Source organism: Amblyomma mixtum, chromosome 4, assembly GCF_055824585.1.
Source record: "Amblyomma mixtum isolate Tamu chromosome 4, ASM5582458v1, whole genome shotgun sequence".
Taxonomy (NCBI): domain Eukaryota; kingdom Metazoa; phylum Arthropoda; class Arachnida; order Ixodida; family Ixodidae; genus Amblyomma; species Amblyomma mixtum.
Genome location: NC_143015.1, coordinates 120688062 through 120707340, shown reverse-complemented (window position 1 = coordinate 120707340; position 19279 = coordinate 120688062). Strand labels below are relative to the sequence as shown.

General features: G+C 46.6%; 1 long non-coding RNA gene across 1 annotated transcript; it reads left to right on the top strand.

The window, feature by feature from the left end:
• The first annotated feature begins 1453 nt into the window (after positions 1-1453).
• Positions 1454-12746, top strand: LOC149348095 (uncharacterized). The gene is made up of 4 exons (XR_016282577.1): positions 1454-1545; positions 3290-3388; positions 9495-9590; positions 12709-12746. It is a non-coding gene; the product is annotated as an uncharacterized LOC149348095 (long non-coding RNA).
• Positions 12747-19279: the final 6533 nt, after the last annotated feature.

The following is a 19279-nucleotide window of genomic DNA, read 5'->3' as shown; positions in this document are numbered from 1 at the left end:
TAACGTTACACCTATCGTTTTTATTTCCATACCTCGCGCGTTGTCCTTATCTTAGGCTAAGCACTTTTCGTTAGCCTCCATGGTTCTTCCCCATAGGTGAGTACTGGTAAGATACAACTGCTGTATACTTTTCTCTAGAGGCATATCGGTGAACTACTATTCATGATCTCAGAGATCCCACCATATGCGCTCCGCCCCGTTCTTATTCTTGGTGTTATTTTCCTCCCATGGTCTCGATCAGCCGTCACTTCTTGACCTATGTAGATGTATTTCCTTACAACTTCCAACAGCTCGCTACCAACAGTGAAGTGCTGTTCCCTTGCGAGACTGTGGAACGTCACTTTGGATTCCTTCATGTTACTTTTTAGTCCCACCGTTCTGCTCTGCCTATCCGACTGATTCATCTTGCTTTGCTGTTGATCTCCTAAGGGACTTCGCAAGGCAATGCCATCAGCGAATTGCAGATTATTTAGGTATTCTCCATTATTTCTTATCCCCAATTGCTCGCAATCCAGGCCTCGGAATAACTTCTGGAAAAAAGCCATGAATAGAATGGGCAAGATTGTGCCTGCCTGCCTGACAACCTTCCTCATAGGAATTTTATTGCTGCCTTTATAGAGGACTATGGTAGCTGCGCAGTCGTTATAGATATATTGTATTTTCACATAGGTCTCTTCTGCCCCCTGATTCCGCAATGCATGCATGACTGCTGAGGTTTCCAGTCAGTCAAATGCTTTCTTGAAATCAGTGAAGGCTATATATAGGGGTCGGTTGTACTCTGCACTTTTCTCTATGACCGGATTGATAGTGCGAGTATAATCTGTTGTGTAGCATCCTTTACGAACGCCTGCCTGATCATTTGTTTGTTTGAAGTAAAGGCCTTATATGTCCTCCTAACCTCACTAAGCGCACTATGACATCCCATTTAATATATGCTAGTTCATCGAACAGCACTGCCAGGCTTGTTTCGCTTAATAAGGTTTTAGCGTTAAACGTTTCCAGTTTAAGTTTTCAATGGTGGCCTACCCGGAGACAAAGATTCTTAGCAACTTTAGCTGCGTCGCAGGTCTGACCGCGGCCTTGCTCTGCAACCGCTGGGGCTGAGGGCCAAGGGTTTATTGGTTTCATAGAATGTTGTGGCCGAGTACTATACCAGGGTGGCCAAATGCTTCTGTGGTAGGGAAGTGCGTTGTCGGTTCTTGCACCAAAATCAGGCCGCACCCCAGGCCTGGTTATGGAATCCATCGACATGCGTAGTTTTTCTTTTACAAACCGGCTCGGAAGTTTCGCGGCACTGGGATTCGAACCCTGGTCCTGTTGCCACAGAGGCGGATGCTCTACTTGTACGCCATCGCTGAGGCACCCAATGCTGGCAATGACGAAGTTCATTTTCTGAATAGTTTTGATTCCTCTAAGTTCTTCGCCTTTTAATCTTCACATTCGTCATTCTTGCAGGTAGTGCGCAGTGTCCCATAAAATTAGTGGATCTGTGCAAGAAAATGAACAAGGTTTGCGTGATGGACGGGACGACAGCAACCTGCAAAGGTAAGCCCCAGTAATCTGAGTTTCGTAAAGCATGTGAAACGTATTTGTTCCTATTCGTTTGGCTTTCTTACTTCGGCCCATGCTTATGCACCTGCGCACCCCACCTATTGGTTGGTTCGACAACACGGCGCTGCTCAAGATTGCATTTGATTGGAATGGAAAGTAAGGATTGGTTGAAAAATATTTTCTTTTGGAATACTCTGATCGTTAAAGAATCAGTGAGAAACTGAGTCCTATTATATAAAAAAGAAAAAATGGCTGAGGCTTAACTTGGTTAAGCCTGGAGAATGCGAAGCATCATCGTGTCGCGTAATTTGGAGGCGCACAACCACAGCGACCGCACGAGGTGGACCCCCGTTTCTCCACTGTCGTGACGTCATCGTGTCACGTGGTGTGACGTCATGTATCACGTGATTTGGAGGAGCACAACCACAGCGACGGCGCGAGGTGGGCCCTCGTTTCTCTACTGTCGTGACGTCATCGTGTCACGTGGTGTGACGTCATGTATCACGTGATTTGGAGGCGCATAACCACGGTGAAGGGCTGAAGTGGTAGGTAAAGTAGTATGCTTCGCATAAAACGTTATTCTCAAGCCGAAAGGGCATACTCACGTTTCTGTTGTAGTAATGCATAAGGATGAGCCTATGTGCGAAGTTTGCGAGTAGCCAGTCACGCACGCCCCTTTTTAAAAGAACGCGAAAGACACGGACGCTGACAGCTAGTGCATGTTCTAAATTATTCGAATCAATTTCGTCCCGTATTTACCTATTTGAATAACTTTACGATGAGCGGTATGCGGAAACATCGTAGTTTTCCTCAACGAGTGTCCCACAACAGTTCGCTCTCCGACGCCAAACAACGTGCAATCCCAATATATCTAGTTCAGCGCTGTTGCGGTGTCTGACAGCCTTAGTAATGCTGATGTACGCATCTTCCAAAACCGGCCCAAGAAGCAGGGCTGAGCTTGCCGGGTCGCTCTGAGGCCTTATCTCGTACCTCGCAGCACTCTTCCCTACTGAGATATGCTTGCGCATTAAACAAAGTTTAATTTGATGGAGTGTTTCACATGGTGGCTGTGGAGGAACTGTGTCTGTTCCGTCCCCCTATTAGAGGTCGATGTCTCATCCTGAGTTGTATGTGTGAAAAAGGTTTCTCTGTTCTGGTTTTCTGGTGTGTAGCTCTGCAGTTCTTCATGGAACGTGAACTAGCCCGCAGAATCACTTGAGTTTCATTTTGTTGTATCTCGGGCCCATTTAACTCCTTGTCATGTAGCTCTTTTAGCAGAGCTAGCGCCAGCGGTTCGCTGCTTTTGGTTGCATGCAGCTACTGGTAATCAATATTTGAAACAAGAGCCGATTTTAATAGATTGAATTATTAGCTGCATTATTCGCATTTGATTCGGATTTAAAAGTGGACCTCGCGCATCTTTATTAATGTGTAAAGGCGTATTAAAAAAGAAATGAAACCAGTGGTTAAATACAATAAGCGTGATGAAAGACAATACGTGATGAAAGAAAAAGGAGAAGATACAATGAGGTTTGGTAGCAACAGAGCTTTTCTTGTGACTGGAGCGTGACGAACGAAAAGTGCTGCGTTGTACGGTCGCATAGTTCGGATCGACGCTTAGCAAAGGCTTTTATTGTGACAAGCTATACCGGAATAAAGGAGGGAGCAGTCGGGTAAGAGTCGATTACACGGTTTTTCACCAGCGCAGGATAATTTTTTCCTTCTCATTTCTTTACAGAGGAATCGACTCGTCGTTGCACTGAAGCACGAAAAATAAAGTACTGCAGAGATATCTCCATGGATTGTGAGGAAGAGGACGGCATTGCTAAGTGCAGAGGTGCGCCCACATCAGCAGGCTTTTAGCCACGAGTTAAATATGATTTGACAAATTCTAGTTCATACTCCAAAAAGAGTATTAAGCATGTCGGCTTGCACATGTTCACTTACCGCGGAGTTTCGTAATACTGCTTCGTTCACCGACCGGAGATTTCGTATGTAGCTCTTAAGCGCCTGTTTGTGAGTTTAGCCACGACGCCGTCGCCGGCGTAACCGATCATACGAGACTACCGCTGTTTGCTCATAGTTGGCGCCACAGTGGGGGGCGCCGTGTATGTCGTCGTCGCCGTGAAAACGGCATGGCGTGAAACCGTGCGTGAAGCACGGCGTTGCGTTTCACGCATTTTTTGTTCGCACACGTCGTGACTGGCTGTCTTGGGTTACCGCTGCTCTTTGAGGAAGGCGCTCAGCTATCAGCTTCCCTTGAGGCGTCGCCGATCTGGCTGGTCGCTCCGCAATTCAAAGATGCACTCAGCACTGTCTGCGTCACCACTGAGTTCATCAGATGCCCTGTTTTCTGCCTGCCAACCACTGAATGACCTACAACTACTTCTCGGCATACACAACGACACATTCATCAGTCTTGTGTCGGGGTATGGAACTACCCCAGAAACGGCTTTGAGCTTCCCGCATTTGCTACTGTTCGCGCATGTTTGTGGTATTTCGGATTTTCCTTGAAATTTCATACATTCATTCTGCCACTTCCACCCCAAGCTGTATGAAATGCTGCGCAATCACCTGAAATGTCGCGCGCCATTCGAAAGCGTATCGTATTTTTGCGTAACTACGCGTATTATTTTCTGTTATTGCTTTTGTACGGGGACATGGAGGTGAATCCTGGCCCGAACGCTCAAGAATCGTTGCAGTTGCTCTTAGAAGGCCAGCAAACAATAAGGGCTAAAATTGAAGCTACAGAATCACAAGAGAACGAAAACAAAATGAGCTTACATGAATTAGCGAAATGAATAGACAGCTTAGAACAAGTGGTGTCGCAGTCTGACGGTATGAAGTCTGCATTGAGTGAATGTAGTGAGCACTGCGAAGACACGAAGAACGTGATGCAGGAGGCACTAATAAACTCTGACGTCTTGGAAAACAGGAGCCGTCGGAGTAATCTGGTATTTTGTGGTATATCTGGCACTCAGCCACGCGAATCACCTGCTGATTTTGAAAAAAAAAAAATCTCGTCAGTTACATTGACGCCGAAGTAGGTTTGCAAACGGCCCCCATTGAAAGGGCGCATAGACTGGGAAAGCTCCGATTAGGTAAAAGCGTACCTGTCAGCACCAACTTTTCGCGCTTCAGAGGAAAGCGGAATGTGTTAGAGAACGCAAAAATGTTCAAACGATCGAATTTTAGCATTTCCGAAGGTTTCTCGCAGCCAATTCTTTGGAAAGGAAAGATTATGCGGGAATTTGCTAAGAAGAACAGAGATGAAAATGATCACGTATCGTTAAGATATGACATGGTAGTCCCCATTTGGGAGTAAGTATTTTCATGACAGCGTTTTCGGCCATGCTGTGCAAAACACGTGGCATGAGCGGACTTCAGTTTCAGCTATATCATTTCTGGTCATAAATTGTCGTGGCATAAACAAACAGAGCGGAATTATTCAACAATGTACTGCACCTGTCACAACCCTCCCTTGTTCTCGGCACCGAACCACGGCTATATGCTGATGTCGCTGACGGTGATTTTTTTCTAAGAACTAGACATGCTACAGGAAAGACAGAGATTCCCCTAAGAGCGGGCGCAGTCATACTTGTAGTGGGTGCCGTATCTTGTGCCCCGCTTGTCATTTTTGATGGACACTGTGAGGCCGTTGGTCTGAAACAGGGTTTTGAAATGGCAAAACATTTGCAGTACTCTCATTTTATAAGCCACCTGGAATCCACGTGAATGTGACCTCTGAATTCGATCTAACAAAAGAAACAGTTCAGGCTTAGCCACTGGAGACGACTTTAATGTCGCAGATCTTGTGTTGTGCTCTCCCTGGTGCAGCGAAAGAAATAAAAACATAATGCATGATTTTTGTGTATGCAAATGACGAAAAATAATGTCCTGCATCTGGTATTGATAAATCAGCCAACTTGTGTTAGGTCTACTATTGTCATGCCAGGTGTAAGTGATCACAGACTAGTTCTTAGTGAAATATAACTTGCGTACCAAAAACAAAACGCAGGCAAATATGAAGAAAAAACTGCCCAAATATTTGAGAGGAAACGTACTCGAAATAGAACCAAGTTTAGACGCTGATTTCCTGCATTTTGCAGCCTTTCTACACTATCAGAAAGTTACACTGTAATTGATCTTTTGCTGTTGTTCAAAAATAGCTCGTAGGCTTGTGCAACGAATTTGTACCCTCATGGACTCAAACACAAAGGAGCAGCAAAAATAAACCCTGGTTTAATTCAGACGTGTGTATCCATTAGAATAGCCGCCAGACAACATTTAAAAGTTTTAAAACAAACCCCATACTTAGCAGGGCAGGAAAGCTTGAAACGGCCAACAAAAAGTTAGAAAAACCCGAAGGAGGTTTGGAGGCATAAAAGGCTGAATGGTGGTGATAAGACTCGAATCCTACCTACAGTGCACGCAGATGTATTAATTGATGACAGCATAGAAAAGGCAAACAGATTCATTAAAATTTTTCGTTAGTATTCTTCCACTTCTGCATGCCACTTTCATTCTAGTGACCCGCAAATAAATTTAGAAACTTTGGTTGTTATAGAAATCGATAAGAGGCATTACAACGATTGTTCAGCGCTTGGTCTCTTCAAGACCTGCAGGTCCTGATGACATTTCTCGTCGTGTTTTTAAATGTGCGCAAGCTCATCGGCGCCTTTTTCATGGACATTATACGAGAAATCCTTAACCACTGGCCGTCAACTCGATGACAGGAAAGTGGCATGTGTCGTTCCAGTATATAAATCTGGACCTCCGGAGTTAGTTCCGAACTACACATCTATATCATTCACGAGTATTAGCTGTAAAACATTGGAACGCATACAGAAGCCTATGGCTCTTCTTAAGACATATAGAGTACTAAATCCTAATCAGCACGGTTTTGACACACGTGAAGCACTCGACAAGGGTGGCAGCATAGACCATATATTCATCGACTTCAGAATAGCTTTACATGTAGCTAACCATGCTTTGTTGGTTCACAAATAGCATAGTCTGAATATTAATAGCAAAGTAATGGCTTGGATTGGAGATGGCTTGGATATCTCCGAGCACAGTACGTCATATAACAAACGGCGTTTCATCGGACATATCTGTAACGTCGGGCGCACCACACGGTTCAGTTTTCGGACCCTTTTATTTCTTATTTATATTGATGTATCAGCAAGCGTTACCTCGTGTATGCCGTTATTTGCCCATGATTGTGTTGTATGCATACAAGTGAGATATGTGCGTGATGCTCCTGAGCTACAAGCAGATTTCAGTACCTTACGCCGGTGGTTTGAAGAACTGAATATGAATTTCAACTCGCAGAAAAGCGTTCGCGTATGTTTTTCTGGAAAGAAGGAAGTTCCGCGGAACAGCTATATAACAAATATGCGCACATGAGAATCCGCTCCAAAGATACAAATATTTGGGAGTGATTTTGACATCCAAAATGTGCTGGCAGCACTGCGCTCGTTGTACGAGGTCTGTTAGAAAAGTATCCGACCTTTGGCCGAAGAAAAAAAACTGACATAACTGGAGCGTTAGAAACCTAATAACCTTCAAATTAGTCTCCTTGGGGCTCCATATACATCTTCCAGCGGTGCTGCCATTGTTGGAAGTATTCTGAAAAGGCCCTTTTCGGAATGGAATTCAGCTCTGCTGTCGTTGCAGCCATAATGTCCTTTCTTTTCTGAAATCGCGCTCTTTTCAATGGCCTCTTGACTTTAGGAAACAGCCAGAAGTCTTAGGGGGACATATCAGGAGAGTAAGAAGCCTGTTGAACTACAGGAGTCTGGTTTTTCGCCAGAAAAGTCTGAATCAAATGCGAGGAATGTGCAGGAGCAATGCCGCGAGGGATGCGCCAATTTCTTGTTGACCTCAATTCCGGTCTCTTGCGCCGCACAGCACCACGTAGGCGATGGAGGACATCTCTGTTACTCTTTAGTCATTCTTTGACCCTGTGGGGTGCGTACTCGTGGTGTGCCACACAGAGGGAGTCAAAAAAGCAGTCAGCATCACTTTGACATTGCTGCGCACTTGGCGGGCCTTCTTTGGTCTTGATGACGTGGAATGCGTCCTCTGTGACGACTGTGATTTGGTTTCCGGGTCGTACCCGTACACTCAAGACTGGTCACTAGTGATTACGGCGTCGGTGAAGTCAGGGTAACTGTTTGTGGAATCCAGCATCTCCTTTGAGACTTCAACACGAAGCTGCTTTTTCTCCACTGTTAGCAGCTTCGGCACGAATTTCGCTGCCACTCTCTCCATGGCCAAATCTTCGGTGATAATGAAATGTGCAGAAAAATTGCTGATGTCCACCTATCCCGCAATTTCTCGGATAGTCACACAACACTTCCGCAACACCACAGCGTTCACTTCGGCAATTACCTGGTCATTTCGGCATGTTGATGGCCGACCGGAGCGTGGCTCTCTCTCCACGGATGTGCGGCCGTCTTTAAATCAGTTGCTCCACTGCTTAATCTGTGTGCTGCTCATAGCATCATCACCGAAAGCCGTCTGAACATTTCGAATGGTTTCCACTTGGCTATCGCCAAGTTTCTGGCAAAATGTGAGGTAGTAGCGCTGCTCCTCTCGCTCCGCCATTTTCCTTGCAACAAAAAACCGACGAGAGCACTGCGCACTGCCTCACTCAAACGCTGCTTGCCAGCGACTGACGCTATCGGCAGGCGGGAAAAAATTCGCGCATGCGCCCGAGGGTGTAAGGTTGACTGCTGTAAGCGCGCTTGTTTCATATCCATCAGGTGTTCAAAAAAAAAAAATAAAGTCGGATACTTTTCTAACAGACCTCGTATAATCGCAAAGGCGTGCAAACGGCTGGAACTTTTACGACTATATACAGGATTATTTCTACTTCACACCCAGTACCTTAGTTATAAAACTACGTTAGAGCTATTCTCGAATATGGATGTACTGTATGGGACCCACTGACAAATCTAGATAGAAGCAAGCTACCAAGAGTCCAAAACTTGCCGGCCCGTTATGCTTCTGGCAGGTACAACCGAAAAGTCAGCATAACAAATTTGAGACAGGAACTGAAATGGGAGGCTTGGAAAACATGACGTAAAATATTTATGTTGAAACTGTCCTATGAAATTTGTCGCAATCAGTTTATATTCAACTCGAAAAATTCATTTTGCAACATCATCGGTCTGAGCTTGTCGACGACGAATGCGAATTTAGAGATTACAAATGTGAAATTGTGCTCTTTGAAGATACATTCTTTCCTAAGACTGGACGCAGTTGGAATGGTCTCCCATCGCTGGTAACTAACACTGTAGATAATGAAATCTTCGCTGCAAATTTGTTATGTTTTTTTTTTTACTGTTGGTTGTGAACATTGTATTCTATTTTCTTGTACTTTTTGTCCCCCCCCCCCCCCCCCCTCCTTCCCACTGTAATGCCAGACATGGCGCTGGCAAATAAGTGAAATAAGTAAGGAATCACCCCTGCATGAGAGGAGCTAGTGTGCCCAGAGGAAGGGAGGTCTGTCTGCGGCGGCACGCACTTCCTCACTTCCTCCTTGCTTTCGCGCCATGCTCAGCTCCGTTGGCGCGAAGTGTGCTGCGGGCGATAGATTGTTCGGGTCGGCGGCGCCACTCACAGCGTTGCATTCCTAGCATGAAGCGTACGCTTATATAAAGCAAAGCAGAATGGTCCCAGTCAGTTCTACCCGCACAGTGAGCGACGCAACCGGTGAATATGTGTTGTCTGCCACTGCTGCTAAGCAAGAGGCTGGAGATGAGTGGCTTTTGAAGAGAGTGCCTTCTAACTGTGCATACACACACGTATCTCTCAAAATATTCACCTCAATGCATCGCAGAATGAAAACACCAACGGAGCTGCGCTCACATTTTGATTTAGGCACCGTCGTAATCGTCCTTGTAATTTCTTTGCTTGAAACGTTTCTTGGGCAGATCGCAACCACACGGAATGCACGGAAGAAATAGAACAGAACTGCGCAAGAACCGGTCGCAAATGCCAAAGGTTCGACGGCGGCGTCGAGTGTGCGGGTAAGCTGCGAGCTTTGCACGATCCAATGCTGCGAGAAGGGGGATGTTGTTATTTGCGCGCAGAGCAAATTCCTGAATGCACCGGCAGCGCACCCTTTCGGAAAATGTACTTCTCTCTGCTACAAACGCATCCGTCGTTTCCGCTTTCTTTTACTGCCGTTTTGATGTTTTTGATGAGATACTCTTCCGTTGTGGGTTCGGCGCCTTTCTTCGACTGGTCCCACTGAAGTACTCATGCTGTGCGAGTAGCGCATTTAAGAAATATAACGGGCTTAAAATTACCGAATACGCTGAGATTCAGAGCGTTATTCAAGATGCAACAATGGCGTCGTCAACTGTGAAGTTATGTACATATGCATAGCTCCAAAACTGTCGTGTGTGATGGCAGCTTTCCTCCGCAGCATATGGCCTCCTCACATCTGGAGGGCTTAGCAGTTCCCGAGCTTCAAGGAGAGACCGAGCACGCCGCGCACTTGAAAATCTCACGGCGTTCACATTTTGATGGAATCATCGTAGGGTTTCTAGTCTGCACGTAAAATGTTGCCGTGGCCGCGCCCAACATTTCTTATTCGGAGTATAAAACATATTGCGCCTATCGCATTGTTCGCTGGAGTGATTCGCTGAGGCATCGGACTCACTAAACTCACAACAGACTTCCGTTCGAACTCCCCTTCAGCGGGATGAAGGTCTTGAATGCAATTTTTTTTTGTAAATTTTGGCCTTATCCTGAACATTATTACCAGAAAGTTTTTCTTTTATCTAGAGCAAATATGCGATTGGATTTTCAATAGCTTAAATCGAATATGAATTATGAGGTGTTTTGTGGTTCTAATGGAAGTATTCAGTAGTTGTCGCTAGCTAGAAACCTTTATAAATCAAAACGTGCACTAATACAACTGCATCGCTAAGAAACCTTTTGAGTGTTGAAAGTACATTTGGTAACAGAAGTACATGTACAGAAACCACAGAATGGTATGGCTGGTAGTTTAGGACAGCAGCGAATTAAGTATAATTCCCACTGTAAAAGCCAATAAATAAGATAAATAAGCCAATAATAAATAAGATCACCTCTACTGCTCTCGAGAAATCTGATACCCAGCTCATTTGAACTGTGAAGGGAATTGAAGTATCCGTAAGGCTGTATTTGTAATTCATAAGAAAGGAGACGTCAAGGACTTGAAGAATTACAGACCAATCAGCTTATTGTCCGTTGCCTACAAGGTATTTACTAAGGTAATCGCTAATAGAGTCAAGAAAATCTTGGACTTTAGTCAACCAAATGATCACGCAGGCTTTCGTAAAGGATACTCGACAATAGACCATATTCATACTATCATTCAGGTGATAGAGAAATGCGCAGAATATAACCAACCCCCATATATAGCCTTCATTGATTACGAGAAAGCATTTGACTCAGTGGAAACCTCAGCTGTCATGCAGGCATTGCGGAATCAGGGTGTAGAAGAGTGTTATGTGAAAATATTGGAAGATATCTATAACGATTGCACAGCTACTATAGTTCTCCATAAAGTCAGCAATAAAATTTCAATAGGAAAAGGTGTCTGGCCGGGAGACACGATCTCGCCAATGCTCTTCACTGCCTGCTTACAGGAGGTATTCCGGGGACTGGAATGGGAACAGCTGGGGATAAGAGTTAATGGAGAACACCAAAGTAATATGCGATTACCTGATGACATTGCCTTGCTAAGTCACTCAGGACAAGAACTGTAAACCATGATCAATCAGTTAGACAGGCAGAGCAGAACGGTGGGGCTAAGAATTAACATGCAGAAAACCAAAGTAATGTTCAACAGCCTAGCAAGGGAACAGCAGTTCGCAATTGGTAGCGAGGTGCTGGAAGTAGTAAGAGAATATGTCTACTTAGGGCAGGTAGTGACCGCAGATCTGGATCATGAGAGCGAAATAACTAGAAGAATAAGAATGGGGTGGAGCGCATGTGGCTTGTTCTCTCAGATGATGAATGGTAGCTTACCAATATCCCTGAAGAGAAAAGTATACAACAGCTGTATCCTACCGGTACTCACCTATGGGGCAGAAATGTGGAGGCTAATAAAGAGGGTTCAGCTTAAGCTAAGAACAACGCAGCGAGCTATGGAAAGGAAAATGATAGGTGTAACGTTAAGAGATCGGAAGAGGGCGGAGTGGGTAAGGGAACAAACGCGGGTTAATGGCATCTTGGTTGAAATCAAGAGGAAGAAATGGGCTTGGGCAGGGCATGCGATGCGAAGGCAAGATAACCGCTGGTCCTTAAGGGTAACGGAGTGGATTCCAAGAGAAAGCAAACGTAGCAGGGGACGGCAGAAAGTTAGGTGGGCGGATGAGATTAAGAAGTTTGCGGGGATACAGTGGCGGCAAATGACAAAGGACAGAGTTAATTGGAGAGACATGGGAGAGGCCTTTGCCCTGCAGTGGGTGTAGTCAGGCTGATGATGATGATGATGTACTTGTAAAATCATGAACGCAAATAGAGAGGAAGTGTGTGCGCACCTCGGGAGTGGCTTCTAGGAAGGTGTCGGGGAGTGAAACAAGATTTAAAGCGCTAGGAATGGTGGGGCTGCGTCGCAGTAGCGACTGCCTGAGGTGGAAGGTAATTGAAGAGCTGGCACTTCGCTTTTTCGTTTTTGGTCACCTCCACCGTGGCGGCTCTTAGGGCCCAGGTTCGCATTCAGGGCTGTAAACCCCACAAACCAAGCATGTGGATAATTATATTGATTTGAACGTGAAAATTTCGAGCGATAAACTGTCTAGTCTTTTCTGTGTTCAAAATTCAGTTGTCGATTACACATGCATGCGGCGGTGCCTATATTTGTCGCATTTAACATTTTGTTGTTCAGTAGGCACCAGTCACAGCCGCTCCGAAAGGCGCGTGGACCGCAAATAGTCTACTTAGGTCTGCAATTTATGCTTCATCTTGGTTCTCCAGGAGCTAAGGTAGGCAAGCACACATCGCAAACGGAACGCGCACCATGGAGTCCTGGTAGTGGCAAAAAAATATCAAGAAAGATGTGTTGTCTGGAACGCGTTCATATTTCACAAATGCGAGTTAATATCTATGAGCCATACTACTGATATATATCAAAACTTTTATTCTCTTCAGGTGTAGCTGAGAAGCCGACAACACCAAGTGGTAAGTAGAGCATCGCGATGACGAAATTGTTAAGCTGCACTTAATGCTTTGGCAGCAATTTTTCTAAGGGCTCAGTAGTAACTTTTTGACCTGGATTCAAATTGTTCGGATACGAAACAAAGGATATAAATTGGTAGAGTAAGGACTGGAATAATTGTTTAAGTTTGAATGTCTAGCGTTCGAGCAAGTGAGAGCTCTACGCGCGTGTTGTTTATCGTAGGTTGCCACAATGTTTGTCACCGGCCCAGGACAATCACGGCAACTGCAAATATTATGTTCACTGATCTAAAATTAATACTCTCTAGCACATATAAAATATTTACGCATTATCTATCATGGGGGCCTCTCCAAACGTTTTCGAGGAAGGGAATAGCAGTGTAGAGATACGGCCAGATACAATCAGTATGAGGCCGGGATGAGGGCAACATCGGCAACATAGCTTTGCTTTGAAGGCTGCGAAAGACTGTAGAGCAGCGCAGGACTACGTAAGTTCTGTAGAGCTGGCTTTTTCGCCTTCAAGCTTGTCCGTCAATGGTTTGAGTATGGCTGCAGAATAAAAGATAACGTGGCGATGAAAATTGATTAGGCCAAGGAATACGCGGAGTTGGCGGATTGAAGACGGCTGAAGCAAGGCGGCGGGGTCGCAGGTGTATGGGCGGGCCAGTGTAGTCACAATTTCACCTCGTGCTTGACGGGCAGTAAGAATTCGGATGGACAGGGCAGAGACGAGTATTCATCCAGGAAGTTCTCAATGGCCGACTCGGACAGAGCGGACGTGTCGTTGAATGGCCGTCGCTGCCCGTTGAGTCGCAAGCCATCTGAAATAAGTGTGGGGCGCGTCGAGCGCCCCCATTTAGTGTGAGAGCATGCTCTCCGCACGCGGCGATAGGAGTGAGACTCGGACTTGTAGGCCGGTGCGGCGAGGAGATCATGATGTAAGTGGGAGAGGAGAACGCTCACCTCTGCCTCGGTGTCAACGAGAAAACAGATGCGTGAGGCGCGGTTATGAATGAAGAATAAGCGGCTGGTCTCCGTGCTGACCCCACTCGCCGCTTCTAGTGATGCCCATGAAAGTTTCCCTGGAAAAGACAGCACATATACGGCGTCTTCGCCGAAGGTGCGGTGGTACCAGCACTCGCTGTCTTGAGCAGGTGGGTCTGACTACGCCGTTCAGGTGACGCCTTCAGCGAGGAGGATAGTCAACGCGGGTAGTGCGCAATTACGTGAGCTGCTCAGAGAGACGAATAAGCTGTGCGTGGAACTCGTCATGGAGGCCTTGGAAGTCTAATCGGGAGGGAAGAGAAGACGGCGGGGCCAGAGGTCGCGAGACCACGCCAAGAGAAAACGGGAAAGAGGATACGAGCATGACAGAATAAGCAAGCTCGGCGAGCTGTTGCAAAGACAAACCGTAGGTGGCGGCCATCACCATGCGGTCTGTCGAGTGTAAACGCTGCAGGAAGAGCCCGCGAAGGAAGCCTTGGTAGAAAGTAGCAGCCTTGTCGCCAAGGGGGTGCTGGATCCGCCACAGCAGCTGTGTAGGTTTGGTCCCGCAGTCCTTCGAAGGACCTGCGCAGTTGCAGGCGGTGGTGCTCTGACACTGTTGTTCGCCTGATGAGCTCAGCAGCCAAGGTGTGTAAGGGAGCCGAGGAGGCGGGTGGCGTTTTGAAAAGATCGCTTCCGTAGGCGGCATCCCAGGTTGGGAACGACGTAGAGACGTGGTGAGAGTTTTGCGCCTGGGAAGTGATGCAGGCCCGGGCCGCACAGAAATGGCTACTGTCTTGGGCTTGCCACAGCTGATGAATGGCAGCCCAGAATGGGCGAAGGCGAGGGGACAGCGTTGAGACTTCGTCACAGGTGTCATCACCAGAGAGGGCGGATGCGTTTCCGTCGGCCTTCGCCATGCTGCGTGCCGGTGTTCTTGCTGACGTCCGGGTCACCACTTTTTCGCGTCATCTAGTATGAGGCCGGGATGAGGGAAACATCGGCTGATTTATTGACAGTAGCGCCCGGGTTCAATGCGCTGCCTTGATCCAGCCTGAGGAGAATCCCGCGAAAGGGGGGGGGGGGGGAATCAGGACGGTGTGGTTGTCGACAGCCGCTTCCATCGGTGGTGCGTGAGGTCAGTGGTGCTACTACACAGACACTTGTTTCTGTGAAATAATCTAAGTCTGGATAATCTGCCTTAAATTGCGGCGAAACGTGCACCACAAAACGTGCACCGGCGAAACGAGCACACACAAAACGTGCCCCGTGGAGTCCTGGTAGTGGCGAAAAAATATCAAGAAAGATGTGCTGTCTGGAACGTGTTCATATTTCACAAATGTCAGTAGTCCGCCGCCGTGGCTCAGTTGTTACAGTGCTCGGCTGCTGACCCGAAAGACGCGGGTTCGGTACCGGCCGTGGCGATCTAATTTCGATGAAGACAAAATTCTAGAGGCCCGTCTTCTGTGCGAAGTCTGTCCACGTTAAGGAATCTCAGGTGGTCGAAATTTCCAGAGCCCTTCACTACGGCCTCTCTCATAGCCTGCGTCGTTTTTGCACATTTAACCTTAAAAACCGAATCAGACAAATGTCACTAAATACCTGTGTGTCACAGTACTGATATAGGTCAAAACTTTTATTTCTTTTAGGTGTAACTGTGGAGCCGACAACAGCAAGTGGTGAGTACAGCATCGCTCTGAAGAATTTTTTAGACGGCACTTGATGCTTTGCCACCAATTTTTCTAATGGCTTAGTAGTAACTCTTTGAACTGGATCCAAAATGCTCGAATAGGAAAGAAAAGGTTGAAATCGCTGGTGCAAGGACTGGAATGATTACATGACTAATGTGGAAGCAGGTAAGAGCTCTACAATGCACACAAGTGGCGGAGATCTGCTTATCAGAGGTGGTTTGCCCCGCAGCACTTGAAGCATGAGAGTGAAACGTGGTTGTGAGGTATGGCGTTATGAAAAATGATTTTTATAAAGATGCATTGTTGCGAAATATTCTATCTGTACATGTGCGGCCTGGTCATATCCTTGCCGGGTTGTCACTATGCTGTCATCTTTTGACACATGTTCGTAGACATCGCGGTGGCTGCGGGTTCATCGCATAAGAACCCGTTACTGAATGATCCTTCACTATTTGAACATTATGACCATCTTCCTTAGTTATAGCTGAATAACTGTCCTGCAGCGATGTCCTGATTTCTTCTACTTTCCTTCTTACCGGAACATCGTTAATGTGCTTACGTTTCACGAGTTTCTCCCGTTCCCTCCTCAAGTACAAGCTAATTCGAAACCTTACCATTCTGTCGGTGAGTGCCTAGTATCAACTGCAATACATTTTCATTCTCATCGTTGGTACTCTTACACGTCCACTTTCTGTTCTCTTGTTTGCGGGAGAAGGTATTGATGATTCGTAAATTATTTCACTCCGCGAACTCGTCTACTAGCTTTGCGCTGGTATTCCTGAAGGCTATGCCATAGTCGCCTATCGCTTGGTCTGCAGCCTGCTTCTTGCGTACTGTCGCATTGAAGTCGCCCACCAGTACAGTGTACTGTGATTTTGCTTTGTTCATTGCTGATTCCACGTCGTCGTAGAAGCTTTCAACGATGTGCTCATCACTGCTGAAAGTAGGCGCATAGATCTGCAGAACCTCCAGCTTGCACCTCTTATTGAACCTAATTACGATAGCTGCCCTCCTCTCGTTAACACTGAGTAACTCCGCTATGTTGCCAGCTATATCCTGATTGATGAGGAATACCGCACCTAGTTCTCGTCTGTGCGCCAATCCACGATAGCACAGCACATGCCCGCACCTTAGGACTGTGTACGCCGCACCTATCCTCCTAGTTTCACTAACCGCACTATGGCATCCCATTTAATACATGGTACTTCCTCGAACTGCACTGCTAAGCTTGTTTCGCTGGATAAGGTTCTAGCGTTAAACGTTTCTAGTTTAAGTTTTCAATGGCGGCCTGTCCGGAGTCAGAGATTCTTGGCAACTCTTGCTGCGTCGCAGGTCTGACCGCCGCCTTGATGAGTTGCTCCGCAACCGCTGGGGCTGAGGGCCAAGGGTTTATTGTCTTTTATAGAAGGTTGTGGCCAAGTACTACACCAGGGTGGCCAAATGCTGCTGTGGTAAGGAAGTGCATCGCCGGTTCTTGCACCAAAATCAGGCCGCACCCTAGGCCTGGTTATGCAATTCCATCGACACGCGGAGTTTTTGTTTTGCAAACCCGCTCGGAAGTTTCGCGGCACCGGGATTCGAGCCCTGGTCCTCTTGCCCTCGAGGCGGATGCTGTACCTGTACGCCATCGCTGAGGCACCCAATGCTGGCAATGACTAAGTTCATTTTCTGAATAGTTTTGAATCCTCTAAGTTCTTCACCTTTTAATCTTCACATTCGTGATTCTTGCAGGTAGCGCGCAGTGTCCCGAAAAATTAGTGGAAAAGTGCAAGAGCATGAACATGGTTTGCGTGATGGAAAAGACAATGCCAAGCTGCGTAGGTAAGCGCTTGTAATCTGAATTTCGCAAAGCATGTGAAACGTAATTGTTCCCATTCTCTTTACTTGCTTGTTTCGGTCCATGCTTAGGCGCCGGCACACCACAGCTATTGGTTGGTTCGCAACACGGCGCGGTGTAGGATTGCATTTGAATGGAATGGAAAGTAAGGATTGGTTCAAAAATAATTATTTAGAAGATTCTAGAAACGGAGTCCTACGATATAAAAAGAAAAACGTTATTCTCAAGCCGAAAGGGCATGCTCACATATCTCTTCTAACAGTGTATAAGGACGTGGCAATGCGCTTAGTTTTTGAGTAGGCTGTCGCATACACCTCTTTTTAAAAGAGCGCAAAAGACACGGACGCTGACAAATGGGGACACACAAATGGAATACATTCCCGTATTCCATTCGCTGAAATTATCAATTTGTACACGTTCTAAATTATTCGAACCAATTTCATCTCGTATTTACCTATCTGAATAATTTTACGATCAGCGGTATGCAGAAACTCCGTAGTTTTCCTCAACGAGTCTCCCGCAACAGTCCGCTCTCCATCGCTGCGCAACGTGCAAACCCAATCGATCTACGCGGGCGGGAATGTTCAGCGACGTTGCAGTGGGCCTTAGCAATTAATGCTCATGTACGCACGTTCCAAAACTGGCCCAGGAAGCAGGGTTGAGCTTATCGGGCAATTCTAAGGCCTCATGTCGTAGCTCGCAGCACTCTTCCCTACTGAGATATGCTCGCGTATTCTCGGGCGTCTGCCGAAACAAAGGTTAATTTGCTGGAGTCTTTATTTCACACGTAACGCTGAAAGAGATGCTTCCTTTTATGTCTGTTTTCCCCTCGAATCATCTGAAAAATGAAAACGACAAAAACCTAGAGAGAGGAAGGAGATTGCCTTGACAAAAAACATAAGGATGGGGGAAACGGCAACAAAGGATGTGACGTCAAGGCAGGTTCATGTTATGGGCTGATCGCTGATATTTACGTTGCTTGTCTAATTCGCTCTGTCGAGCTCATACATTGCAGCACTGCAGAAGTGTCTTGCGTCTTCCAGCTACTAGCGACATCAGAAGGTCGACTTTGCCATAGTATTAGCGTAATTGGTCTTCCAGCTACTAGCGACATCAGAAAGTCGACTTTGCCATAGTATTAGCGTAATTGGTTTTTGATTTGATGCCCAGCTATATTTTCTGGCTGGATCTTTCGTATACTACCAATCCGTTAATGGTGCTGCGTGCGCTGGTCAAACACAATGAGTGATGGTAGGCACCAAGAAAGATGGAATTCTTTTTGAGTTTACTGGAGGAAGAACCCAATTCTACACACTACGTTGTTCCAGTGAAAACATGAGCGGATAAACAAGCCCCGAACCAGGTAGACGGCGTACACAATGCTGTCATGCATCATCTTTTGTTTTGCCCTCGTCCCCCCCCCCCTCCCCCCCCACCTTTTTCGTTTAACAGTTCTGTAGCTGGCTCACAGAGCATGGACGCTTTTAGATAGTGCATTTGATTCTTCGGAAACGTCCATGAAGGAAATGTCCATGAAGTGGTGACAAAAAAAGGGTTGGTAAATGAGCTTCTTTTGTGGAATGTGCCGGAAGAAATAACACCATCTAAAAGCGTACATCACAAGCGCACCTTGAGCCAGCTGGAACACGCGCCAGCGCGAGGAGCGTGCCCAACCACGATGCTCTTCGGTGTCGTCTTCATCGGCGGCCGCAGCCGCCGGTGCTGCGTGAGACCCTCCAGCTAGTGAAAGAGCCCGGCGGATGAGGGAGCCGGATCGAGACATGTCGCTCCTGTATAGTAGCAGGGGAGGATGGCGTAGCTGGGCAACCGGCCGTCTGTGGCGGACAAACCGCACAGGGGGCGCATTGGGGACGGCGTCCCCTATAAAACCTGGCTTCAGAAGGTCCATAGAGTGTATTACAGTATTCTAATACTTTAATACACTCGAAAAAGGCTGGTCCTCCAGCCGAAACGTCGTGAATTAAATCTTGTTATGTTTTTCAATTTCTGGTGACTTTATCTTATATATATA